Genomic DNA, 26180 nt, shown 5'->3' with positions numbered 1-26180 from the left:
TTATATAGATATATATGGAAGCACTAATTAAAAACATTATATTCTTAACAATCAGATTCTAAAGCAAGTGTAACACAGGGTTACACATGAAGTAATTCTACAATCTATAAACACATAAAGATATTCTGTTTATATCTTTTTTTTTCTTCTCAGAGGATAGATTTTTTTTTGATAAGAAATGCTGCACTTGGCTGGTTGCTTCATAATACAATGTAACGCATACATTTATCAGCACCCAGGAGAAATTTGGAATGGGATTACCAGTATTGCTTTAATTAAATTACACTGAGAGAGTTTCTTTAATGTTTGGTAAGCAAGTACATGTGCATTGGTCAAACACTTGCACAGAAATTTTCGCATTTATTATAAATGAATAAAATGAAAACATTTTAATACTGCATAATGTAATAGTTATTAATCATTAGTCAGTAGTATCAATTGCTAATATATTATATTTATTTTGTTATAGTCTGTGACTAGTATCTATCTATCTATCTATCTATCTATCTATCTATCTATCTATCTATCTATCTACTTACTTTTCCACCAGTTATTTTCACTGTTTTGCACTGTAATCCTTATTTACTTTGCCATGTCATTACCACAGAACTGCACGCCATGATGACTTGAGCACCATGTTGAAAAAGCCACGTGACAGGCACTCTTTATAGTGCTTTCTTGCTTATTTATTTGAGAAATGTAAGAGATCCTACAGAATAAACATTTTCATATGGGGTTAAAAACAGAAAAAGAGAACCTATTGTTTTATTTTTGGGCAGCTGGTCAGTTGCTGCATTATTCCCTTTGGAGTGTCCATCTCCCTAAGTGGTGGTTATTTGTCCCTTTAAATTGGCTGTGCTTGAGAGGTCAGTGTGGCATTCTGCGTGCTGCCTATAACTTGTTGAATTATTCCAGATCTTTTTGGGCTTAGCAGTTCTGTAGTCCTTTTCCTCCTTTTGCTTGTGTAGCTGACAAACAGAACCAGCTGACAATTGGTTCTTGTCAATTTTTTCTTTTATTCTGCCCAACTCTCATATACTGTAAGTGGCATTTGTGTGCTTCTGTCTTGTCTGTGCAATGGTTTCAAGATCAACCATTTGGTATGTGCCTCATTTTGTCTTGACTGTGCATCCTTTATTTTATTTTATTCATTTATTTATACAGCCAACCAATCTGTTTGCCTGTAGCCCTATTTCTTATCATGTCTGTGACACCAGTCCACAATCCACACTGGCGAAAGGCCTTTTTCTGTGAAGATAAGTGATTCACTTAAATGTGTCTGACTTGTTTTTATTTAAGAATATCTGATTTTGACCTGGAATATCACTTTAGCAGTTTATTATTCCTAGTTTTAACCTCACTTGCCCCTGTAACTCTGAATTTTGGTTGCTGTCCTTGGATGGTTTGTGTTTTTAAAAGATACATGGTTTACAACAATGTGGCCTTTTCCATTTAAAATACAGTAATAGTATAATCATTCCAGGGGTAATACATGTGTAACTATTGGTTTTAATTTTCTGTTTATTCACCTGATTTATGGCAGTGTTTCCATACAAAGTCTATATTAGCATTAGTGGAGCAAGAAAACCTTAACTCTCTGACAGACATAGTATGTGCACAGTCTCACAAACATTTTGATTACTAAATGAACAAGCAAGCTCTATCCATAAGGTACCACGGCCCAGACATAAACTTTGAATATTATACTGTTTTGATGCTAAACAAACCTTTGATTTCATGATAAATTTCTCTTTGAGCATTTTGTATAATAGAGTAACTTTGGCCTTGTATAAAAGCATGGAATTTTATTTCATTCCTTAGTAAGCTAAATTTCTAATATGAAACATCAGGACAATCATCTTTTATGTATTATTTGGAGAAGTGAATTTTGCCTTTAAGCAAACTTGTTATTTAACATACTGTACATAAAAGCCTTGGACTTAGTAATTTCCTTTTGAGTTTAGTAAGCTCTGAGTTAGTTGTATGTTCGTTGCATTCTCGTTAATAAATGAAATAAGTAATGCCTACAATCTGAGTGTTGATTGAATGAATTTTCTTCTTTACCAGATGTGCTTTGCAGTAGTTGCTCATTTCCTCATATGACCTCTGGCAGCTGTCTGACGGCTGCTTTCATAAGAGGACTACTCCCTTAGCAGGATCTGGGGGCAACACTGTAATTTAATAAAGGCCTTTTGTCTTTGCCTAGTCTGTTACTTTGGAAACTAAGTTCATAAATGCTGCAGTGAAATAGGCTAGCGACATATTGATGATAATGAAATTAATAAGGTCCTGTCTGCAAGACAATAAGCAAAAACAGACTCTCAGTGCTATAATCTCATTGACCAGGAATTTGTATTCTTTATGAAAAAACAGATGACTTTATACTGCACCTTAAAATAAATAACACTTTCTTTTTTTTTATACCTCTGTCTGAGAGTGCAGATGTTTTCTTTTGAATACTAGTTAGCTGCTTCTCCTGATGAAAGGCAATGCACATCAGGCAAAACTTGCTTGTCTCCAGCTTCTGCAGTAGAGTTGCCAAGTGTTCTTATGCCAACGGAGATAAAATCTCTTCAGCCTATTCTGGTCAAATTTAGAACACTTCTTAAAGAAAACACAACCTCAAAAAAAAACCAAATACAACAGATGATTCTGAAATGCTCCCCGTATAATCAGTCTGTTCTGCTTCACAGGGATTGAGGGTCAGACATTCTCAAAAGTATAGGTAAGGATGGATATGTAAATTAGCAAATTAATAGAATAGATTTCGCTCAGTATACCATCCAGCTGCACACTTATGAGTATTCCCATACCTGACTCATTTATTCTCTAATACAGTATGGGGCATCTCTGTGTCTAATGGATAAATGTCTGGTTCAGAAACCAATGCTGCATGCAGAAGTAAGATCACAACGTCTCTTTTTTCTTTCAAACACTGAGTTCTTCTCTACTGTAATATAAGTAACACAAAACTTTACAAAAGCCAGCTTTCATTGTTAAGGTCTACTACTTCTGCATCAGCACTGCACATGCCTGTCACCCATTAGGCATCACACCTGATATCCCTTTTCCAGATGATGGTGTTTTTGTTTGGTTAAGAACCATCAAAATGGTTTACATTTTAAATTGTTCTTTGATCCCCATTTCTTAGACAAGTTTGTCAATGAAAACCTCAGCAAGAGCACATAGCTCAAAATATTGTATTTCTGAGCTATACAAGCTCCTTTACTATACCACAGTCAGTATCTTAAAACTGAGTGGATATAATTTTGCAGTGTAATTTTCATGCTATGTAAGGATTCTATTTCACAAGCTTGATGTACTGTAATTCAGCATTTTGTTTTCAAGCAGATAATGGTGAATACATTCAGTTGCCTTTTCTTGGAATGGTCAGTTTGATTCTTGCAGTATCCGTTACTCATTCTCCTTCATGGTAGAGGTATGGACAAGCATCAGAGGTTATTTATACTATAAATATTTCACACTGTAACTTTAAAATATGCAGTACTTTATGTACTACAGCCTTTACATGTTGGTTTGGAAATCATAAGATAAAGACCAAAAACAGTCTGAACAACACTGTTCAAATCAGAAGTAAAATGATTGGCTTGCAGCAGCCATCTCTCTCTGTGCTATACCAAAAACAACTTGGAAAGAAGACCAATTGGATTCTGACAGATGGTGGCCTTCATGTATGTCCCAAGTATCATTTGTTGCCATCAGCCTGCAGATTTAGAGTTCCAGGAGTGAAGAGCAAAGCCTTAAGAATATTTGTATCCATTGAGCATTGGTATTTTGAATTCTAATGGTTACATGGATCCTGCTGAGTTCGGAATTATTATTGTGTACAGTTAGTCATTGTTGCTCATACAGCTTTGTGTACTTATTGTAACAACTGTTGCCACCTGTTTGCTTATTTTCTTGAATCTTAAAGTACACAAACTTTATCTGTATTCATTTCCTTAGCATATATGTGATACATCTCTAGATAGATAGATAGATGGATAGATACTTTATTAATCCCAAGGGAAAATTCACATACTCCAGCAGCAGCATACTGATAAAAAACAATATTACATTAAAGAGTGATAAAAATGCAGGTATAACAGACAGTAACTTTGTATAATGTTAACGTTTAGCCCCCATCCCCTCCCAAAGGGTGGAATTGAAGAGTTGCATAGTGTTGGGGAGGAACGATTTCCTCAGTCTGTCAGTGGAGCAGGATAGTAACACCAGTCTGTTGCTAAGGCTGCTCCTCTGTCTGGATATGATCCTGTTTAGTGGAGGCAGTGGATTCTCCATGATTGACAGGAGCCTGCTCAGCGCCCATTGCTCTGCCACAGATGTCAAACTGTCCAGCTCCATGCCTACAATAGAGCCTGCCTTCCACACCATTTTGTCCGGGCATGAGGCGCCCTTCTTCTTTATGCTGCCTCCCCAGCACACCACCACGTAGAAGAGGGCGCTCACCACAACCATCTGATAGAACATCTGCAGCATCTTATTGGAGATGTTGAAGGACGCCAGCCTTCTAAGGAAGCATAGTCGGCTCTGTCCTTTCTTGCACAGAGTATCAGTATTAGCAGTCCAGTCCAATTTATCATCTAGCTGCACTCCCAGGTATTTATAGGTCTGCACCCTCTGCACACAGTCATCTCTGATAATCACAGGGTCCAGGAAGAACCTGGGTCTCCTAAAATCCATCACCAGCTCCTTGGTTTTGCTGGTGTTCAGTTGTAGGTGGTTTGAGTTGCACCATTTAACAAAGTTTTTGATTAGGTTCCTATACTCCTCCTCCTGCCCACTCCTGATGCAGCCCACGATAGCAGTGTCATCAGCGAACATTTGCACGTGGCAGGATTCCGAGTTGTATTATAAGTCATATGTATATAGGTTGAACAGAACCAGAGAAAGAACAGTCCCCTGTGGCGCTCCTGTGTTGCTGACCACAATGTCAGACCTGCAGTTCCTGAGACGCACATACTGACGTCTGTCTGTAAGATAGTCCATGATCCATGCTACCAGGTATGAATCTGCTCCCATCTCTGTCAGCTTGTCCCTAATGAGCAGAGGTTGGATGGTGTTGACGGCGCTAGAGAAGTCCAGAAACATAATTCTTACAGCACCACTGCCTCTGTCCAGGTGGGAGAGGGATCGGTGTAACATATAGATGATGGCATCCTCTCCTGGTATGCGAACTGCAGAGGGTCAAGGGTGTGGCAGACCTGTCGCCTTAGGTGGTGAAGCAGCAGCCGCTCCATGGTCTTCATCACATGTGACGTCAGAGCGACAGGCTGGAAGTCATTCAGCTCACTAAGATGTGATACCTTTGGGACTGGGGTGATGCAAGATGTTTTCCAAAGCCTTGGGACTCTCCCCTGTTCCAGGCTCAGATTGAAGATGCGCTGTAGAGGTCTCCCCAGTTCCAACACACAGGCCTTCAGCAGTCGTGGCGATACTCCATCTGGACCCACTGCTTTGCTGGCAAGAAGTCTCCTCAGCTCTCTGCTTACCTGGGCTACTGTAATTGTGGGTGGGGGGAAACTCTCTCCCATGCTGGTATCAGCAGAAGGATGGGTGGAGGGTGCAGTACTCCAAGGTGAGAGTGGGTTAGGTCAAACCTGTTAAAGAAGTTGTTCATCTGTTTTGCCCTCTGCATGTCTCTTTCGATGATGGCACCCCACTTCGAGCTGCAGCCAGTGATGATCTTCATCCCATCTCACACTTCCTTCATGCTGTTATTCTGCAACTTCTGCTCCAGCTTTCTCCTGTACTGCTCCTTCGCCGCCCTGAGTTGGACTCGGAGTTCCTTCTGCACGTGCTTAAGCTCATACTGATCAGCACCTTTAAAAGCCCTTTTCTTCTGGTTCAAAAGGCCTTTGATGTCACTTGTAATCCATGGTTTGTTGTTATAGCATAGCAGCGTACTGTTCTTACTGGAACTACAATATCCATGCAGAAGTTGATGTAGTCAGTAGTGCAGTAAACAACCTCCTCAATGTTCTCACTATATGATCCCTGCAGGATATACCAGTCTGTAGTTCCAAAGCAGTCTCTCAAAGCCTGCTCTGCCTCAGGGGACCACTTCCTGAATGAGCGTGTGGTTGTAGGTAGTTCCCTCATTCTTGGTTTGTAGTAAGGCTGAAGCAGAACCAGATTATGACCTGCTTTCCCAAGTGCAGGCAGCAGGGTGGTGCTGTATGCATCTTTAACGTTTGTATACAGTAGGTCAATAGTTCTGTTTCCCCGGGTGTTACAGTCCACATACTGGGAGAAGGCAGGTAATGTTTTGTTCAGTATCATATGGTTAAAATCTCCAGCGATTAGTACAAGCGCCTCAGGGTGCTGTGTTTGTAATTTAGCAACTGCGGAATGGATGATGTCACTCGCCATCTCCGCGTTCGCTTGAGGAGGGATGTAAACAATAACAACAATCACGTGTCCAAACTCTCTGGGTAAGTAATAGGGACGCAGACTTACGGCCAACAGTTCGATGTTCCTGCAGCAAGTGGAGATTTTGACATTTACATGTCCAGAGTTGCACCACTTTGTATTTACATAAAGAGCGAGTCCTCCTCCTTTCCGCTTCCCGCAGGTATTTGCGTCTCTGCCCGCACTAATTGTGCTAAACATGGGTAGCTCCACATTAGCATCTGGGATGTTAGTTTTTAGCCACATTTCACAAAAACACAACAAACTGCATTCTCTGTAGGTCCTGACATTTTTCACCAGCGCAGCCAGTTCGTCGATCTTATTTGGTATTTATTAGTTTGGCTAAATCCACACCTGCGCCTGTGGTCGCAAGCTATGGATTGTGGCTGAACAAATTAGATCGCAAGTACAAGCAGCCAAAATTAACTTTGTGTGCAGGGTTGTTGGGTTCATCCTCTTTAATGGTGCTAGTTAATAATGGTGAAACTCAAGAGTAAAACCACTGCTTGTTTGGATTAAAAGGAGACAGTTTAGAAGGTTTAGACATTTACCTAGTATGCCCTCTTGGCACCTTTTATGGCCACATGCAAAGGATTAAGGGGCAGACCCACAATGTGCTAAACATAGCAGATCTCTCGATTGTCACGAAAAAGGTTGGGAATTCCCCAGAGAGGCCTGCAGACGTTTGATGGTAATAGGGAGGCCCAGTCAGCCTATTGTAACATGCTGGTATTGCGACTCCCAGTAAAGATGGAAAGAAAATTATGATGACAATAATGTCACAATTTATGACTTGCAGGTTTGGCAAGTTTCTTCTGGCAGTAAGTTTTCATTCCTCCGCTTAAGAATGCTGCTATTTGGCAACATTCAGTTTCTTCAGTTTTGTGTTTTTTGAAATTCTGTGCACAGCTTACAGTAAGAGTAATAAATATATACATGTTGTTATACATCACGACTTCACTTTCTGAAATATTGTGCGTTATCCCCTAAAATGGTAAATTAAAATACAGAAATTAGCAAGTCACAAATGCAAAGTATTTGTAACCCTTATGATGCGTAGAAAACTCAGACAAGGATCAGTCATCTTCAGAACCTCAAGGGAGAGAGAGAGAGAGAGAGAAACAGATGAGACAATTAATAAAAATAGTCAGTGCCATTTTTACTACAAACTCACGATCTCAAGTGTGCAAACCATGATGTGTGGTTTTAAGATGATCTTTTTCATATTTAATACTAAAGTTGAGTCACTGGCCATAGACTGTAGGGAAATTATAAAAAATGAATAGTTTCAATTCAAAAACATTAAAGTGAATAAACAAATATTGAGATTTTTTGCAGTATATAAAACAAGTACAAAACACTAATCTGGTAAAGCTGTTAATATTTCATAAGGAATTAAGGCATTTTGGCCTTTTCTAGTAACATTTCATCAAATTACGACCATTTATACATTTTTTCTGTGTCTTATGGATTTTTACCAGGTCCTCTTAGTTTCTTCCTACATCTCAAAGATTGGTGTTTTAGGTTAATTGGGAAAATCAAAACTTCTCCAGTTGAATGGAATTTGTGTGACTGAGTGGATATGCATTTGGAAACACTTACTTCTTGCCACAGGTTTGTTTCTGCTTTCATTCTGATGCCACCAGATGTTTTATTGACTGCTAGTTATATTCCTCTGCCACCCAACACAAACAATACACTGCATGTCCTGTGCACCAGTATTGCAGAATATGAGCATTTACATCCTGTGGGATTCTTATTGTTGCAGAGGACTTCAACAAAGCAAATTTAAGGAATAGTTATTCTAAATATCTCCAACATGTTATCTACCCTATGGGTGTACAAATACTCAGTATAACTGCTACACCTCAATAAAAGAAGCTCACCATGCGCTACTGTGCACCACCTCAGACAGTTCGATCACCTGTCAGTACTTCTGCTGCCAGCTTACAAGCAGAGACTGAAATATAAGGAGCCAGAAAATAAAAGTGGTGCTAGGCTAAAGAGGCACAGGATAAATTATAAGACTGCTTTGATTCTGTAAATTGGAACATGTTGTGAGACCTTTTGAAAAATTCCCTAACAGGATGACACGCAGAAGCCTGATTGTGTCTTTTAGGACTCTCCCCAAAAGGATGACACACAGAAGCACGACTACCGTGTTTGTTGAGGGTTGCTTGTTCATCTCCGAGGCAACCACACAGGTTTACAGCACCACGGAAACAACTACAAGCTGACTGCTGCCATGATCACCTAATGGATGATGTAGGAAACAGTGTAACTTGGCCATTGACACGGCCCCGACCCTGCCTGATTGCTGTGTCTGTGGGTAGGATCCTGCTACAATAAATAACCTTGCTGTTCCTGTTTTGAGTTGAATAAAGCTGGTTTTGCTAAAGTACTGAGACTTAGCCTCATTTTTAGGGTGCAAGAAACCCACTCACGTGTCACATGGTACTAGGAATGGGGTCTTGCACTAATGAAACCCCAAGAGGCACATAACATTCCGATATTAGAGGAGCTTAGTGAGGCTCCTGCTTGCATTAACAACCTCCCCAGGCCGGACACCTACTACAGACCCCAATGAAATAACTGCGGGCAGTGAGCGCAATCCTGCATCTTTCACAGAAGAAGCAGAGACAGCCGTAACTTTAAACACCACATTTTTTAATTAAGGAATGTTTTCCTGTATTGGGTAATTTCTGATTGCTTAGGTGATGGCCGGATCAAGTAGTTGGTGGTGCTAAGTGGGCACAGGGAGACAGTGTTAAAAATTGTTCACAATCACGTTTTGGGGGGTCTCCTTGGAGCAGAAAAGACAAGGGAATGCATTTTGTAACTCTTTTATTGGGTGAATGTGGACTGTAATACGGAGCAATTCTGTAAGGCCTGCTCCATCAAATAGTTTCCTCTCACAGACCCAGTAGGGCACCCCTTGTACAGATGCCTATTCTAGGTTTTCCTTTTTCAGAGGGTAGAACTAGATATTGTTGGCTTGCTTCCCAAGAGTAAAAGTTTCATTATATGCTCGTGCTAGTCGATTACGCCTCAAGACACCAAGAAGTGGCCATGTTGCAGCAGGCGGATGCCCGGACTAATGTAAAGGCACTCTCAGAAATGTTCATGCTTATTTTATATCCCTCATGAGATTTTGACTGATCAGGTCATGGCCTTTATTCCTCGCATCATGAAGCAGCTATGCAAAATTTTTGCATTTAATACAATTACACTCCACGGTTTATCATCTACAGACAAATGGTGTGACTGAACGATTTAATAAAACCCTAAAACAGATAATTCGGTGGATGGCCCATGATGAGCCAACTTCCAGGGATACAGTAGTGCCCTTCCTCCTGTTTTCTGTTTGTGAGTCCCTCCCAAGAGGCTACCGGGTTGAGTCCTTTTGAACCACTATTTGGTCGCTGACCACGTGGGGTGTTAGACATTTTTCGATTACAGTGGACGGGGACTTGTGAGGCACCTTGTGGGAGTAGGTTTGTCGACCAAGTCGTTTCACTGCAGGAACAGATTTCCAGGTTGTTGTCTATTGTGGTGGAACATCTGCAGCGTGAGCAGGAGGTCCAAAACGTGATTATGACAAGATGAGTAAACTCAACGAGTTTAAGAAGGGGGTTGCGTACTGGTGTTGATCCAATCAGATCTGCATACATTTTGGGCTGAATGGGTAGGTCTGGCAGAGATTGAAGAGTGTATGTCCCCAGTGAATTATAAAGTCAGAAATCTCGGGCAACAGCAACCTAGTCACGTCTACAGAGGTCCCTCAGACTGAAGTCGTTATTGGGGAGAAGTTAACTGACACTCAGAAGGCAAAATTGCTATTACTGATCGAGAAGAACTCAAATGTCTTTTTGGCCTCTCCTGGCTGAACAGAAATTTCGGAAAACAAGAGGAGGTACAACAGATGCTCAAGATGGGCGTAATTCGTGAAAGCAAAAGCTAAAGATTTTAGGAGGTTGAACAAAATTTTGATGCATACACAGTACTGCTTGTGGATGACTTGTTGGAAAAGCTTGGGTGAGCCTCGTATATTTCCACCCTAGATCTCACGAAGGGTTATTGGCAAGTGTCCTTGGAGTAGTCCAGTTGTGAGAAGACCGCATTTGCCACTCCAGATGGATTGTTTGAATTTAAAAGTCTCCCTTTCGGTCTCCATGGCACACCATTGACCTTTCAGCAGATAATGAACCAGATCCTGCATCTCCATTCCACATATGCGGGAGCGTATCTAGATGATGTAGTAATTTTCAGTAATGACTGGAGGTCTCATCTCATCTGCATGCAGGTGGTGCTTAACAGTTTAAGGCTGGCGGGGTTGACGGCTAACCCTAAGAAATGCAGTCTAGGCAAATTTTCAATTAATGTATTTACTGCTAAAGCAATATATTTTTGAATTTAGTTTTAGTTATTTGTTATGATTCAGAACCCTTAATTGCTTATTGTAGTTTTAAATAACTGCATAAAGGTTCTAATTGTTTCCTGTTTTTCTTAGCCAGCTATCATTTAATAAGATGTAAATGACAAAGGAACCACCAATTTATCCAGCTAACGTGATTCCATTAAAACCTCTATATATGCATCATGAAGTATCTGTGTTAATAAAATGTTTTGAAATAAAAGAGGGACAAGGGAAAGACCAACGAAAACAAATTTGTTCGATATCATAAAACATATGAATAATGTTCTCAGGAATTGAAAAATCTATAATCTGATAAAGATTTGTTTTGGAAGAATGAAAGTAGTAACAAGTCATATAATTAAATACCAAGTTTAATGGTTTGGCTTCTAATTATGAATCTGGATGGAATGAAAATCTGCAGCCACTGTGGACCTCCAGGCTTGGATTTGAGTATACATTGAACATACATTTAATTATGCATTACATGTTGCATTCTAGGGTGGCACGGTGGCGCAGTGGTAGCGTTGCTGCCTCGCAGTTAGGAGACCCGGGTTCGCTTCCCGGGTCCTCCCTGCGTGGAGTTTGCATGTTCTCCCCGTGTCTGCATGGGTTTCCTCCCAGAGTCCAAAGACATGCCGGTTTGGTGGATTGGCGATTCTAAATTGGTCGTAGTGTGTGCTTGGTGTGTGGGTGTGTTTGTGTGTGTCCTGCGGTGGGTGGTCACCCTGCCCAGGATTGGTTCCTGCCTTGTGCCCTGTGTTGGCTGGGATTGGCTCCAACAGACCCCTGTGACCCTGTGTTCGGATTCAGCGGGTTGGAAAATGGATGGATGGATGTTGCATTCTAAGTAAACTTTTAATTATTCATTGCATTTTTGTTGGCTATTCAAAGGAGACATGCAAGTATAAATTTTATTGTATCAGGCAAACATAACTAACAACTTGACATGAAACTTGAACTTTGAAAAAAGAAAAATTTTGCTAATGATCTTGTTCATTTGCTTGTTGTTTATCATTTAATTTCAAAAATTGTGTAAGTATGTCTGTTTTATGACATTGATAACATTAGTTGTTATCTCTAAAGAAGCACAATCTCAAAAATCACAGGTAAGGAAGCCTGAACATTAGGGAATAAAAGGGTAAGGAATATGGTTTTCTGTAAAAGAGGAGTGAATTTATATTTATTATAGTTAAAGAATAAACTGTTTGGCTGTCATATCATTAAAACATCACACATACACCGATCTTCCACAACAACAACAACATTTATTTATATAGCACATTTTTATACAATGCAGCTCAAAGTGCTTTACATGATAAAGAAAGAGAAAAAAGACAGAATAAATAAAAATTAGAATAAGGGAACACTAATTAATATTGAAAAAAGTAAGGTCCGATGGCCAGGGAGGATAGAAAAAACAAACAAAAAAAAAAAAACCTCCAGACCGCTGGAGAGAAAAAATCAAATCAGCAGGGGTTCCGAGGCCACGAGACCGCCGAGCACCCTCTAGGCATTCTACCTAACATAAATGACCTCACAATCAGTCCTCATTGTATTCAGGGTTTACATGGAAGAACTTGATGATGACGGTCATGTGGACTTATGGCCTTCAATCCATCAATGAAGGGACATCACGGTGCTTTGATTGGGTGGTGGCGGCGCATGTCGCCACCCCAGAAAACCAGAAAAAGAACAGAAGAGAAAGTAGGGGTTAGTGCGGATTTTGGAGCCACCATGAATAATCATGATAATTAATTGAATACACAGAGCATCAGGATTTAACTAAGATGAAGCTATGAGAAAGCCATGTTAAAGTAATGTGTTTTTAGCAGTGTTTTAAAGTGCTCCACTGTATTAGCCTGGCGAATTCCTATTGGCAAGCTATTCCAGATTTTAAGTGCATAACAGCAGAAGGCCGCCTCACCAGTTCTTTTATGTTTAGCTCTTGGAATTCTAAGCAGACACTCATTTGAAGATCTAAGGTTACGATTTGGAGTGAAGGTGTAAGGCATTCCGAAATATAAGATGGAGCGAGATTATTTAAGGATTTGTGAACTATACGCAGGATTTTAAAGTCAATTCGAAATGGCACAGGTAACTAATGTAGTGACATCAAAACTGGAGAAATGTGCTCGGATTTTCTTTTCCTAGTTAGGATTCTAGCAGCTGCATTCTGCACTACTTGCAACCGATTGATGACTTTTTTGGGTAGTCCTGAGAAGAGAGTGTTACAGTAATCTAGTTGACTGAAAACAAAGGCGTGGATTAATTTCTCAACATCTTGCAATGTTATAAAGGGCCTAACTTTTGCTATATTTATTAAGTGGAAAAATGCTGTCCTAGTGATCTGATTAATATGTGATTTAAAATTCAGGTCAGAGTCAATAGTTACCCCTAAATTCCTTACCTCCGTTTTGACTATTAATCCTAATGCATCAAGTTAATTTCTAATAACCTCATTATATCCATTATTGCCAATCACTACAATTTCTGATTTCTCTTTATTTAGTTTGAGAAAATTACTACTCATCCATTCAGAAACACAAGTAAGACATTGTGTTAGTGAATCAAGAGTGTCGGGGTTGTCAGGTGCTATTGATAAATACAGCTGTGTGTCATCAGCATAGCTATGGTAGCTCATGTTATGCCCCGAGATAATCTGACCTAAAGGAAGCATGTAAATCGAAAGGAGCAGTGGACCCAGGATAGAGCGTTGTGGAACATCATATAGAATATCATGCGTCTTTGAAGTATAATTACCACAACTTAAAAATAATTTTCTACCTGCCAGGTAGGATTCAAACCAATTTAAGACACTGCCAGAGAGGCCCACGCATTAACTAAGGCGATTTCTAAGAATATTGTGATCAATGGTAACGAATGCGGCACTCAGATCTAAGAGAATGAGAACAGATAAATGGCCTCTGTCTGCATTTACCCGCAAGTCATTTACTACTTTAACGAGTGCAGTTTCTGTGCTGTGATTTGTTCTGAAACCCGACTGAAACTTATCAAGGATAGCAAGTTTATTGAGGTTGTCATTTAGCTGCATAATGACTGCCTTCTCCAGAATTTTACTTAAGAAAGGCAGGTTAGAAATAGGTCTAAAATTTTTAAAAGCAAAGGAGTCAAGATTATTTTTCTTGAGCAGGGGTTTAACTGCAGCAGTCTTAAGACAGTCTGGAAAGACCCCCGTATCTCATGACAATTTTACTATGTCAAGAATACTATCAATTAGCACACCCGATAACTTGTTGGTATTGGGTCGAGGATGCAGGTGGAGGGTCTCAGTTGAGAAATTATTTTATTTAAATCATGTAGATCTGTCCTGGTGAAATAATTTATTTTGTTTAAAATGGAGTACCGGAGTTTAAGTGGTTCAGTATTGGGGAGATGTACTATATTATTTCTAATATCATTAATTTTTTAAATAAAAAATACAGCAACAGCCTCACATGTTTCACTGGAAGTATTTTGGAGGCATTCCATTGAGTGACCTGGATCTAGCAGACAACAAATCGTAGATATTAAGACTCTGGGATTACTAGCATTGTTATTTATAATTCTAGAGAAATAACAGCGCCACCCAAGACAGACTATGTTGCTGTATTCTGCTATTTTAACCTTCAATATTTCATAATGGACAGTCAGTTTAGTTTTTCTCCATTTACGCTCTGCTCTCCAGCATTTTCTCTTAAGATCAGACACTCTTTGGGTCTTCCACGGTATAACAGTACTAGAAGATTTTTTAACTATCTTTTCAGGTGCGACAATGTCAGCAGCAGCTCTCACCTTAATATTAAAATTTTCCACCTTACTATTTACATTATTCTCACTATTGTAGTAAGCACAACAAATGGATTGGTTGCTTAAAATATCTGTAAATTGTTAAGCTACTGATGAATCAAAGAAGCATTTTTTAACAATATGCTTTTCGTGAATGTTTTCTATCATTATTTCTATATAAATAATAACAGAAAATGGTCTGATAGACCAATATCAATGATCTGCTTCACATCAACTTTTAGTCCTTTGGTAATTACTAAGTCTAACAGGTGAAATGAATAACAATGACAACTGTCAAGGGGTGGGATATACGGGGCAGCAAGTGAACAGTCAGTACTTGAAGGTCATGTGTTGGAAGCAGAAAAAATGGATAAGCATAAAGATCTGAGCAAGTCTGACAATTTTCAAATTGTGATGGCTAGATGTCTGGGTTAGGGCATCTCCAAAATGGCAGGCTTTGTGAGGCGTTCCCAGTATGCATTGGTTAGTACTTACCAAAAGTGGTCCCAGGAAAACAATGGGTGAAATGGCGACAGGTTCAAGGGCACATGGGAATTAAAGGCTAGACCCTCTGGTCCACTTAATGCTGGCCATGAAAGAACACTCAGTACACACAGCACATTGGAGCTGTAGCCTACTATGTATGGGGCTTCATAACTGCAGGCTGGTCAGAGCCCATGATGACCGCTGTCCACTGCTGAAATCACCTATAATGGGCATCTGAACAACAGAATTGGACCATGGAGTAATAGAATAAAGCGGCCTGATCTGATAAATCACATTTTCTTTTAGATCATGCAGATGGCCAGATATATGTGTATTGTTTACCTGAGAAAGAGATGGCTTCAGTGTGCTCTATGGGAAGAAGTCAAGGCAGTAGAGGCAGTGTGATGCACTGGTCAATGTTCTGCTGGGAAACCTTGGGTCCTGGCATTTATGTGAATGTTACTTTGACCCGTACTACCTACATCAAGATTGTTGCAGACCATGTACACTTTTTCATGGTAACAGCATTCCCTAATGGCAATGGCCTCTTTAGCAGGATAATGGGCCCTGTCACATTTCAAAAATTGTTCAAGAGTACTTTGAGGAACATGATAAAGACTTCTCTTGATCCAATGAGCATCTGTTGAATGTGCTGGAAAAATAAGCCCAATCCATGCAGGCCTCATCCCGCAACTTACAGAACTTAAAGGATCTGCTATGATCTTGGTGCCAGATACCACAGGACACCTTCAGAGTTTGTGTGGACTTCCAATGGAGGTAAAGCGCAAGGATGGAGTATGCAGAGTTAACAATTTGTTGCATGCGGTTTTTGTTGTGAAGGTGGTAAAATACGTGATGTTGTTGCCGCTAATGGACTGAATGTGAGTGTGCTTCATTGGTGATCTGAATAAAGAAGGGACACTTATGAAGATGCTGCTAGTGGACTTTTAACTGATTTTAACTTTTTATGACATTAATTTTTATGTACTACTAGCAGGAGTACCCGGCATTGCCCGGGAATCTATAACCGGTGAATTTCCCAAATGAAAGAAACAGAACATAGAAATAGAACAAACATTTTTCTGATTGACATTTTATTGTAAGTTCCTCTACTCTGGATTCTGTGTGGTGTGGCGTTTGAGACGGTCTTGAAATAGACTTTCTTGTGGCATCTGAAGTGGACCTTCCAATTCTACGTCTTTTTTTCGGTGGCATGGGTATACTAGCGAAAAGCAGGACAATTATAATGTGTTACATGGTATTACGTACGGAATAAGCACCACAGTGATATGAATTTACGTTATTTACAATACGTCAGAAAGCGAATAAATAGCAGCAGTCAGTCAGAAAGAGCAACACTTAAATCGTACTGTCAGTCGGAAATGGAGAAAATAGCACTACAAATACAGAAAGCCAGTGAGAAAGAGTAGCACTGAAACCGTACTGGGAAAAATAGCGGGGAGGGGTGCTCTGTTTGTAAGGAGCGTCTGTGTTGAACCATGATGCTATCTAACGGACATTGGCGATGGTAACTACAGACAGAAGTGACATACAACCGGTGCTGCGTTTGGGGAAAATGGTGGGGGAAGGATGGTGTCTTTTTAAGGCAAGTCTTTGTGCAAACATGATTGCATATAACGGGCATTGGCGAATGAAATACAGCACTATCAGTGCGTGTGGGAGTGTGACGTGCGGAAATGCAGGTGTATCAGTCAGTCACGCTTACTGGGTTGTTCACGTTTTACATCGATACGGCAGTTGCTCTTCACCTGATCAAAGTAGTCGGCCTTCTCATACTTGGACACTTCCACCATCTGTTGCCATTTTAAAGAAACATGGGTAAAGAGCAACGCACAGAGACCAAAGCTGCCGCTAGATGGCGCCGTGGTGAACGTCTGTTGGAACGTGCGGCCATCTTGTTGATGATAAGTACGGGGACATGTGCCGAAGGTGGTGTCGGTGAAAAGGTGCCCTGCGGTTCACCATGAAAATTTTTCCGACCCAAACATACCCCATGCCCAGTATGATATGGATCGGACGCCTGGTGCAGATTTGTATGGCGGACAAACAAACATACATACACACATCGACTCTGCTTTATATATTAGACTAGCAGAATACTCGCGCTTCGCAGCGGCGAAGTAGTGTGTTAAAGAAGTTATGAAAAAGAAAAATTTTAAAAATAACGTAACATGATTGTTAATGTAATTGTTTTGTCATTGATATGAGTGTTGTTGTCATATCAATATATATATATATATATATCTATATATATATATATATATAAATATATATAAATAGCAAAATACCCGCGCTTGGCAGCGGAGAAGTAAAATGAAAAGGAAACATTTTAATAATGACGTAACATGATTGACAATGCAATTGTTTTGTCATTATCATGAGTGTTGCTGGTATATATATATATATATATATATATATATATATATATATATATATATATATATACACACATATACTATGGGGTGCCAAACAGGCAAATACATTGATTTTGTGAATATATAAAGTCGGCGTCAGAATATATAAAGTCAAAACTTGAATATATAAAGTCATTCCTGAATATATAAAGTCAAAACTTGAATATATAAAGTCATCGCTGGAATATATAAAGTCAAAACTTGAATATACAGTCATTCCCGAATATATAAAGTCAAAAGGATTTGACTTTATATATTTGGGAATGACTTTATATATTCAAGTTTTGACTTTATATATTTAGAAACAAGTTTTGACTTTATATATACCGACGCTGACTTTATATATTCAAGTTTTGACTTTATATATTTGGGAATGACTTTATATATACAAGTTTTGACTTTATATAGTTAAATTTAGTCATCATTGCATAACTTTTTCTTTAGCATAGAAATTTAAAGACTAAATTCAACTTCCATTTCTAACAAAGATATTTCTGGCGACTAAATAGAACCTACTTATATCCAAATTCGAGCTATTGAGCTGTCACCTGCCTGCCTGAATAAGTCACCTCGCCGCTCTTACTTTTTACCGCTCATTAAATCATGGCTAGTGGCGGAAAAATTATAAAATGGAAGGAAGATTACACTGAGTATGGCTTTACCAAAACAATTATTTATGGCGAATCGATTATTCATAAAGCTCCAATTTGTGATCTGTTTTTATTTTTTCACACTTCTTCTCAAACCAAGGGGGTGCGAGGGTAAAATGAATCGGGAAGCGCTGATCAATTTAATCGGTGTACCAGGAAATCATGCATTGACAGAAGTTCCCCTTTGCTTGTAATGCAAAGTGTGATTAAATGCGTGATTTTTAACGCATTATAGAGCACATGCATCGAAGCTTCTCAGCTGTGCTTGTGCTAAGAAAAGGAAAGATTTTAAAAATAACGCATACGCATTGTCAATGTAACCTTTTTAAGTAGTGCCTGGAGGATTCAGTGTGGAGAAACTGTAGAAACGGCGTGTGTATTAACTTGTGGATTTTTCTGTGAGTATTTGGTGGCAGCGTCACAAAGTAGCTTCCGTAACACTCCGTTAGTTTCGGAGCTCAGCTCAGAGCGAAATGAGGTGAATGGGAGGGGAGATGATGACGTGACTCCCCCACCCGTCTTAGTTGTCAATCCCCCACAAACACAGTCTCTCGGAATTTGCATAAGCACAGCCATTCACATGCAATTTTAACTTAGTTACAAAGTGATCAAAACTCTCGCTTATATCCCAAGGCCCTCTCATTAAACTTGTATCCCGCATTACCCATGGGCAAGAGAAACGCCAGCGGCAGCCTGTCTATGAACTTAATTTAAACTTTAGGTTTACACCGTGCTTTGTTTCCGAAGTAGCAGCACTCATGAATATAGTTGTATATGTCACTCACTCGCTTGCTTCTTATTGTTTCCCTGCCTTCTCAATTATATAATGCATGTTTTCTTCAGCGCTTTTTGGAGCTCTTCCTGGTTTTCTACATACTGCGTTGATAGTCAGTTCACGTGATTACGTGGGAGGAGTGATGATGTCATACGAAACTCCACCCCCCACGGCTTTCAAGCTCAACTCCATTACAGTATATGGAGAAAAATAGGTTCCAGTTATGACCATTACGTGTAGAATTTCGAAATGAAACCTGCCCAACTTTTGTAAGGAAGCTGTAAGGAATGAGCCTGCCAAATTTCACCCTTCTACCTACACGGGAAGTTGGAGAATTAGTGATGAGTGAGTGAGTCAGTCTGCCAGTGAGTGAGTGAGTGAGTGAGTCAGTGAGGGCTTTGCCTTTTATCAGTATAGATAATTACGAACATTTATTTATTTACTGCATGTTGGACACTTTTCAGCAATAATAATAAAGCATTTTGGTCACCTGAACCTTGTTATTGTGTTTCTCACTTGCCATTGGTCATTCCAGGTTACAGACTACTAGGGAGTCAAGAAAATAGATGGGGGTTGGGCACATGCCCCTACACAGTGACTCCTGACATGAAGTTTAACACAAATTGTAGATCCATGTTGTTTGAGAAAGGTGTCACAGAGCAAAGCAGGGCACAAGCAAGCCTTGGTGAGTAGCAGTCACTGGCAGGGATAACGTATAATGTCATGCTAGTCTAGAAGAAAGGACACTGCCAAGGTCATGTAGGAGTATTAGTTACTCCAAAGGAGCTAACAGCAGGGGCTCCTGGGAAGCGAGTAGGGTGAGATGTGGTCTGGGCAGAGACATATAACCCTGGAGATGTCGCGCTTTAAAAGCAACTGACAGCTCTTAGGTACAGTTAGGCACCAGGGTTGCTTGAGGGTACTCTAGCCTGATGTCAAACACAGGGCTGTAATTATACCAGGACCAGGTCTAAAGCCGTTTCAAACTCACTAAACATGAGGTTGGGAGGTTAGGCAGTAGCAAGGTCACACATACAAAGAAGACAGGCCAGATTATAAAGAAACACCAGAAGAGAGATATAGGACAGTTTTTTTGTGGCATATCAGTTGGGAGTTATGTGAGCTGCTACATCAGGAACACAGTGATGAATGTCTGTTTAGCTGGGCACTATGATTTATTATTATATTCTTTTGTTTATTACCTTCTCATTGTGTTTATACCTTTGCAGTGCTTAATTGTTTAAATAAGTCTTCTGTTCTTGTACAACTGTCTTCAATAGTAGTAATCTGGTAAAAAAAAAGGATTGCTAACGTGGCATTCCTCTTTGAGCCATCATACATTGAGATATAGTGTTTAAATGGTTACTTCTGGTTATAATAAAAAGAAAGAAATTAATAAAACAATATTAAATATGCAGAAATAATGTGAAACAATGTCATCATTTTCTGAACCCGTCTGTTAATTTGGGTGCAAAACAGAAATGCCAGTATATCACTTAGCTCATGTGTACACAGTCATACTCACATCAGGCCAATTTAGAATTACCATCTAACATACTATGTATGCTACTGGGATGTAGTACAAAAAAAACACAAAGATGTGGAGGAAATGTGGAGAATTCACACAGATATTCTCATTTAAACCCAACCTCTTGGACATGTAAGTTAATACTGCTATTCACTGCACCACAATATTGGAATGCAATTATGAAAGGGACTCCAGTTTTAAAGGTCCCAAGATTTCATTGCTGTCTGAATACTGTCGTTATTGTCTGGATTCCTGTCATCCTGAGTTGGGTAAATGGGTACAGAAAATGAGTACTTTGGTATATTGCATGAATTTACAGTACTATTTTACAGTGAAATAACTTCACCTACTAATTTCTCAAATTAAAAACATGGCTGTTACATATAAAAATATTAATGATTGTTGAAAATCCTAAGTACTTGAAGTAAGCACTTCTAGAGCTACAAAGTATAAAAAGAATAAAATCCCATTGGATTAATTAGTTTAAAACAAAGCAAATTGTGGTTATTTGTAAAAGTGCTACATTTTTATCACTCAGTAGGTGACACTGCACAATCATGAGTTTAAAAAATTCTATTCTGTCCACAGATTAATGTGAGTCAGGGAAAAAAAGAGACAGAAAGTGTACATGTGTGAGAGAGCGAGAGGGAGAATGTGTGTGTGTGAGAGAGAGAGAGAGAGAGAGAGAGAGAGAGCTGTCAGCAGCATGCTAATGAGCTGATGACATCAGTAGACAGCAGCAAGTAAGGGAGAGAGAGAGAGGGAGAGAGAGGTGGGGGCTCTGTATGCTTTTGCCTAATATATTGTTCACCCACAAAAAAACAACAGTGCAGGTGTTCATATACAGTCTACTGCAGCTCCTGAAGCATTCTTTAGGTGGAAAAGAGTTCTGCATTTAATGTATTACTTACTGGCTTCATTTTCTTTGCCTTAATAAACAGTACCCATGCTTTTTGTATGGTGGACTTACCTGTTGACATAACTGGAGTTTTAAGACATGCAGAGTGAGGATCAGAGATCAAGGAATGGGCTGAGAATAGCTGGAAAGAGACTGAGGGCCAGCTTAAGAGTTGACGGACCGTGTCAGGTGAGGTGCTTCTGTAATCAGTGTGCTTGCTTTCTGCGTCAGGAATGTCAAAATCTCTGGAATTTGTTAGAACAGGGCTTGCAGATGTGAAAATGCTTCACCTTGAAGCAACAGCCTAAAAACAAGAAAGGTGCTTCTCTCTTTCTCATTTTCCTTTAAATGCCATTAGAGTTAAGTACTTTGCATATACCTTTACATCTTGTATTTAAGCAGTTTAATAATTTAGCAGATCTGGACAAGGATGTTTACTAATTAGTAACATATAGTGCATGAGTAGAATGAACAGAGAATTAAATTATTTAATTTTATTTTTCCAGGATGATGATTGTTTCTGGAGGCCTGTCCTCCTCCAAAATTAAAAATGCAAAGTGCGCCCGTCTGTGCCATAACAGTTATCCCTTTGTTAAATTAGGACTGTTTCCAGATTCCTCTGTTTTGTTAAAGAATCTGCAGTTTCCATTATAGTGGCTTCAGGGTTAACGCTTCTCTGTTGCTCCAAGCAAAGGAAAGATTTAGAATAAGAAGGTTTCTGAGAATAACAGGAGTGGTGAAAATGGCAGTTAAGAAAACAGAGCTCTTTAAAGTGCTTGACATAAACAGCATGCAATAGATTGTAAACTAAAGGAGCGACTAGCACGTAAAATCATATAAACAGGCAAGAACAAGTGTTGCTTTTTGTTTTATTAGCCTCTTTTTAAGAGTTTTTCTGTTCCCTGTATTTACTTGTAGAATATTTTTGAAAAATGTTCTCTAAAATATAAAGTGACTTCTTTCTTTGTATGCTTGGGTAATCGCCAACATGGGATCACATGGCAATCTGTCAAAGGTGCTGCATTTCATAGCTGTTTGTTGCCAATCAGCATGCCATCATTACAGGCTTAATGTCTGATGCTGAAAGTCATTGTCATTACTCATCTTAATATTCAAAGCCTCTTTATTTGGTTCTTTGATTTTTTTTTATAACAAAATATGTACCATCCACATGTATGGTTAAACCTGCAAGCTACAACCATCATTAAACATATCGATCCTATATGTTAGAACATTCAAATCTGAGTACTTAAAAAATGCAAAGTTTTGAATATAGGTTTGATTCATATAAATTACCTAATTGCATGTCCATGTGTTCACTTTATATATTAGATATAAATATATCTAAGTATTTAGCTATCTATAGTATCTAACCATTTGCATATATTTTTTTTCTATTTATTACAACTTTGTAAGACACATTGTACACAAGGATAAACAACTGGTGCCCCATTGTTGGTTCTTCTAAAACATCTTTTATCACCACATATAGTTAAATGAAATTTTAAACGGCTTGGAATGTAGAATCTTGGAAACATTTAGTCCTTTAGGAACTCTGTGTGAGACCTGTCATGCTACACAGAGTAAATTTATGTGGTGTCATAATACTGCATTGTTAGAGGGAAAAGGTAATTGTTACAATTTTGAAATTTTAAATAAACATTGACATTGTATTATTTTAATGAATATTACTTTGATGAATGATAGGTTTTGACTACTAGGCACCCTTTTCAGATTACAATAGAGCTCAGGGACAAAAAATGTGCATTTTGAGGGTTTCTTTGGGAAGATTATTAAAGTGATGCTGGAACAGCTGCTGAGAACTATTGCCTTGACTATTGCAATGCTTTTGGATTCAGTAAATAGTCTTTTCATTTAGCATACAAGTTTTAGCATATAAGTAAACCATAAATATATCTTGTGTTTTATGCTGTATTTTTGGGAAATTATGAATTGTAAGATTTCATGAGACATGCAGTTTTATTGATCATAATATATATTACACTGAAACAGAAGTTTTGATTAAATGTTTTTACAAGTAATTTTAGATTAATGTAATATTAAGTTTTTTTGACCGAGAGTGTTAAACTTCTGCAACCACTAGGTGCATTGTCACCATGATCTTATTTCTTACAGTAGATGCTTGTTATATTTATTTGAGAAATTAGCATACTGTTACATTCACATAATTCAAAATGTTTATTCAGATTAACTTTTAACGTCAATGTACATACTGTAGATATTCAAAGCATGTGATTGTATATTTTTGGGAAATTGCAACTACTGGTGTTAGAACACTTGGTGACCTCTGTTTAGCACTGTGCATGTGGAGTTTGACTTGACCGTACAAGTTTTCTGATGTGACGCTAAGCAATTCATATCACCTGTCAGGGCTGTATCTAAAATATGCCCAGTATCTCTGAAAATTATGATTTCTCATGCTTATGTGATATACAGTATGCATACTTGCGTGTATGTGTGTCATACCATATAATATTAACAAAACGTAGTAGTGTTCGAGTAGTGGCCATCATGAGATAACAGTAGATAGGATTCAGATCCAAATGTATTAATCTTGTCATTTCTGGGTTTATTCTTTGTGCCTTGAACTTGCTCAGAGAAGTTCCATTGCAGAAATGCATCATACTATTTGCCTAATATTATGTTCTAAAAAATAGTTTACACTCCTGAACAGATTTACTGATTTTTAACCTATTGTTACTATAACCAAAAATAGTAAATATCATTCATTATATCCAATGACAGTACTAAAACAGGCATGTTAAATGTCATGTACAGTCACATCTACCAGTCCACATGAAAGTATTCGCATACTCTTTACTCTCACTTGAGTATCAATGAGTCAGTGAAAAATGTATGTCATAAACTGCAGTTTATCACTACTTTAAACTTTGTGTCAAATTAAATAAATAGGTCTTGGTCCATTCCACTAAATACAGTGTAAAGTAGGCGGTCTACTGTTTTCTAAAGAGTCTCAGACCATTCAGAAGGTTTTTATGCTGTGAGGGGAGAGCATTTCTGTCAACCTAGTCTACATATCAGTCAGCAAGCAGTGTATTACTTATCAACATAGTTGTCAAGGGTAAGCCTGCCATCACAGCTGTCCACATTTCAGAATTTGTTCATAGCAATGTGAGAACACACATAACAAGAAAGAGAAGAATTGAATCTTTTTCGAATGTCTGAAAATAGTTGAGTAACCCCCACACTGGAATTAAAGTTAGAGTTTCACTTGCAGGCACATTATGTGTCATAAAGTCACCTCTTACTCAGTTTTATTTTATGTTCTAGAGATGTACTGCCAAGCACAACATTGGGTCTTCAGATTTTTCGCCTATTGTAGTGATTTTCAGAAAATGTGTTCAGGATTTAGACCTCAGCTTTAGACTAATCTTTTTATATTTGAAACAAAAACTGAATTAATTTAAATGTTTTAAAATATGCATTTCAGATAAGCAATATGACGTAAAGTACTATTATAAAAAAGGATGTAGAACCACACATCTTAACTGACAGACATGTTCAAATGCTCTACAATTGATCAGAAATTAATTTATAATAAAAAACAGAAATTACATTTACCCCGTTAATGATTTTTCCTTCAGTTTCTTTGTAGTCTCTGAGTCACTGTCTTGAAAAGATAGAACTTTCGTCATTGCAAAAATTTAACCACATCCTTGAGGGAAATGAATGAAAGTGTGACATGAATGAACATTTTTAAAAAAAAATGAGTGACTGTTAGCCATTTTTAATTTGCCTGAACTTGACGTGATGTCATAATTTTATTATAAACTTGCATACTAATGCCACCAGAGGGCATAACCATTTAATGGTTCATGGAATTCTGGGTACTCTTTTAGTTTTGTACCTTAAATCATATTGCTTGCTGTGAAGGAACTGCTCTTATAGGAAACCTGCAAATGTTTTACTGTTATATAAAAGTCTACTGAGATATACTTTTCACAAAAAAATAAACCAATAATATATAAGGTGGGTTTAACTTTGGGATTTAACCATTGTTAGAACTCAAACCTGGGCTAGTCTTAGACTCATTTTCTTCTGCTTTTTGCACTGTAAAAACCTTTTTTTTGTCATGTTCTATGCACTATATGAATGATTGGAGACATTAGAAATATCAAATTAGTGGACCTTTGTTGGCTGAATGGCCTGTTCTCATCTTAATAATTATTTCAGCATTTCTGGTCCATACACTACATCTCATTTCTTTTTCAGTCCCAGTTCTGCCAATACAGGAGTCACCATTGTCTATCACAGTCAGCATTGTTTACAGTTTAAGAATTGACTGTACATTCTGTGCCAGTACATCATGTGACACGTTCACTTAGTTTAGTTTAGTGCTACCAGTTATCCTGGCCTTATTATCTTATTGATGTAGGAAGAAACTGGAGTACCTGGACAAAACCCACCCAGAGATGCAGGGAATGTGCAAACTTTACCCAGACTGAATGTGGAATAAGATTTAAAACTGCTTCACCACTGTGCCATCCCTAAATAAAAGCAAACTATATTTTTCTATGACAGTATTATTTTAGTTTTTCCTCCTCTTGTTCATTTCTCAGTCATTTTAGTATCTGGAGATCATTCTGAACCTCATGATATGGCTTCACAGATAGCTTCAAACTATCAGTTGCGGTAGTTTTAATTAGAACTGCTTTAAAATTTCAAAATTTAGCAATGCAATTACAAACAATAAAATGTTCCATGAGACTGATTTTTGATCTTGCTGCAATG

General features: G+C 38.5%; 1 protein-coding gene across 2 annotated transcripts in view; it reads left to right on the top strand.

Moving 5' to 3' along the window:
- Nucleotides 1–26180, top strand: part of LOC120535585 — a 1589095-nt gene that overhangs the window by 1253701 nt on the left and 309214 nt on the right. The window contains exon 1 of one of the 2 annotated variants that reach the window (XM_039763525.1): nt 21362–21596. The exons of the other annotated variant lie outside the window; for it this stretch is intronic. The gene's annotated coding sequence lies outside the window, so the exon portion shown is untranslated. Of the gene's footprint in view, nt 1–21361; nt 21597–26180 lie in introns of those variants that run through there. 2 annotated transcript variants of the gene reach the window in all.

This window comes from Polypterus senegalus, chromosome 9, assembly GCF_016835505.1.
Source record: "Polypterus senegalus isolate Bchr_013 chromosome 9, ASM1683550v1, whole genome shotgun sequence".
NCBI lineage: Eukaryota > Metazoa > Chordata > Cladistia > Polypteriformes > Polypteridae > Polypterus > Polypterus senegalus.
The sequence above is the reverse complement of the archived record's forward strand: the minus strand, read 5'-3'. Positions and strand labels throughout refer to the sequence as shown.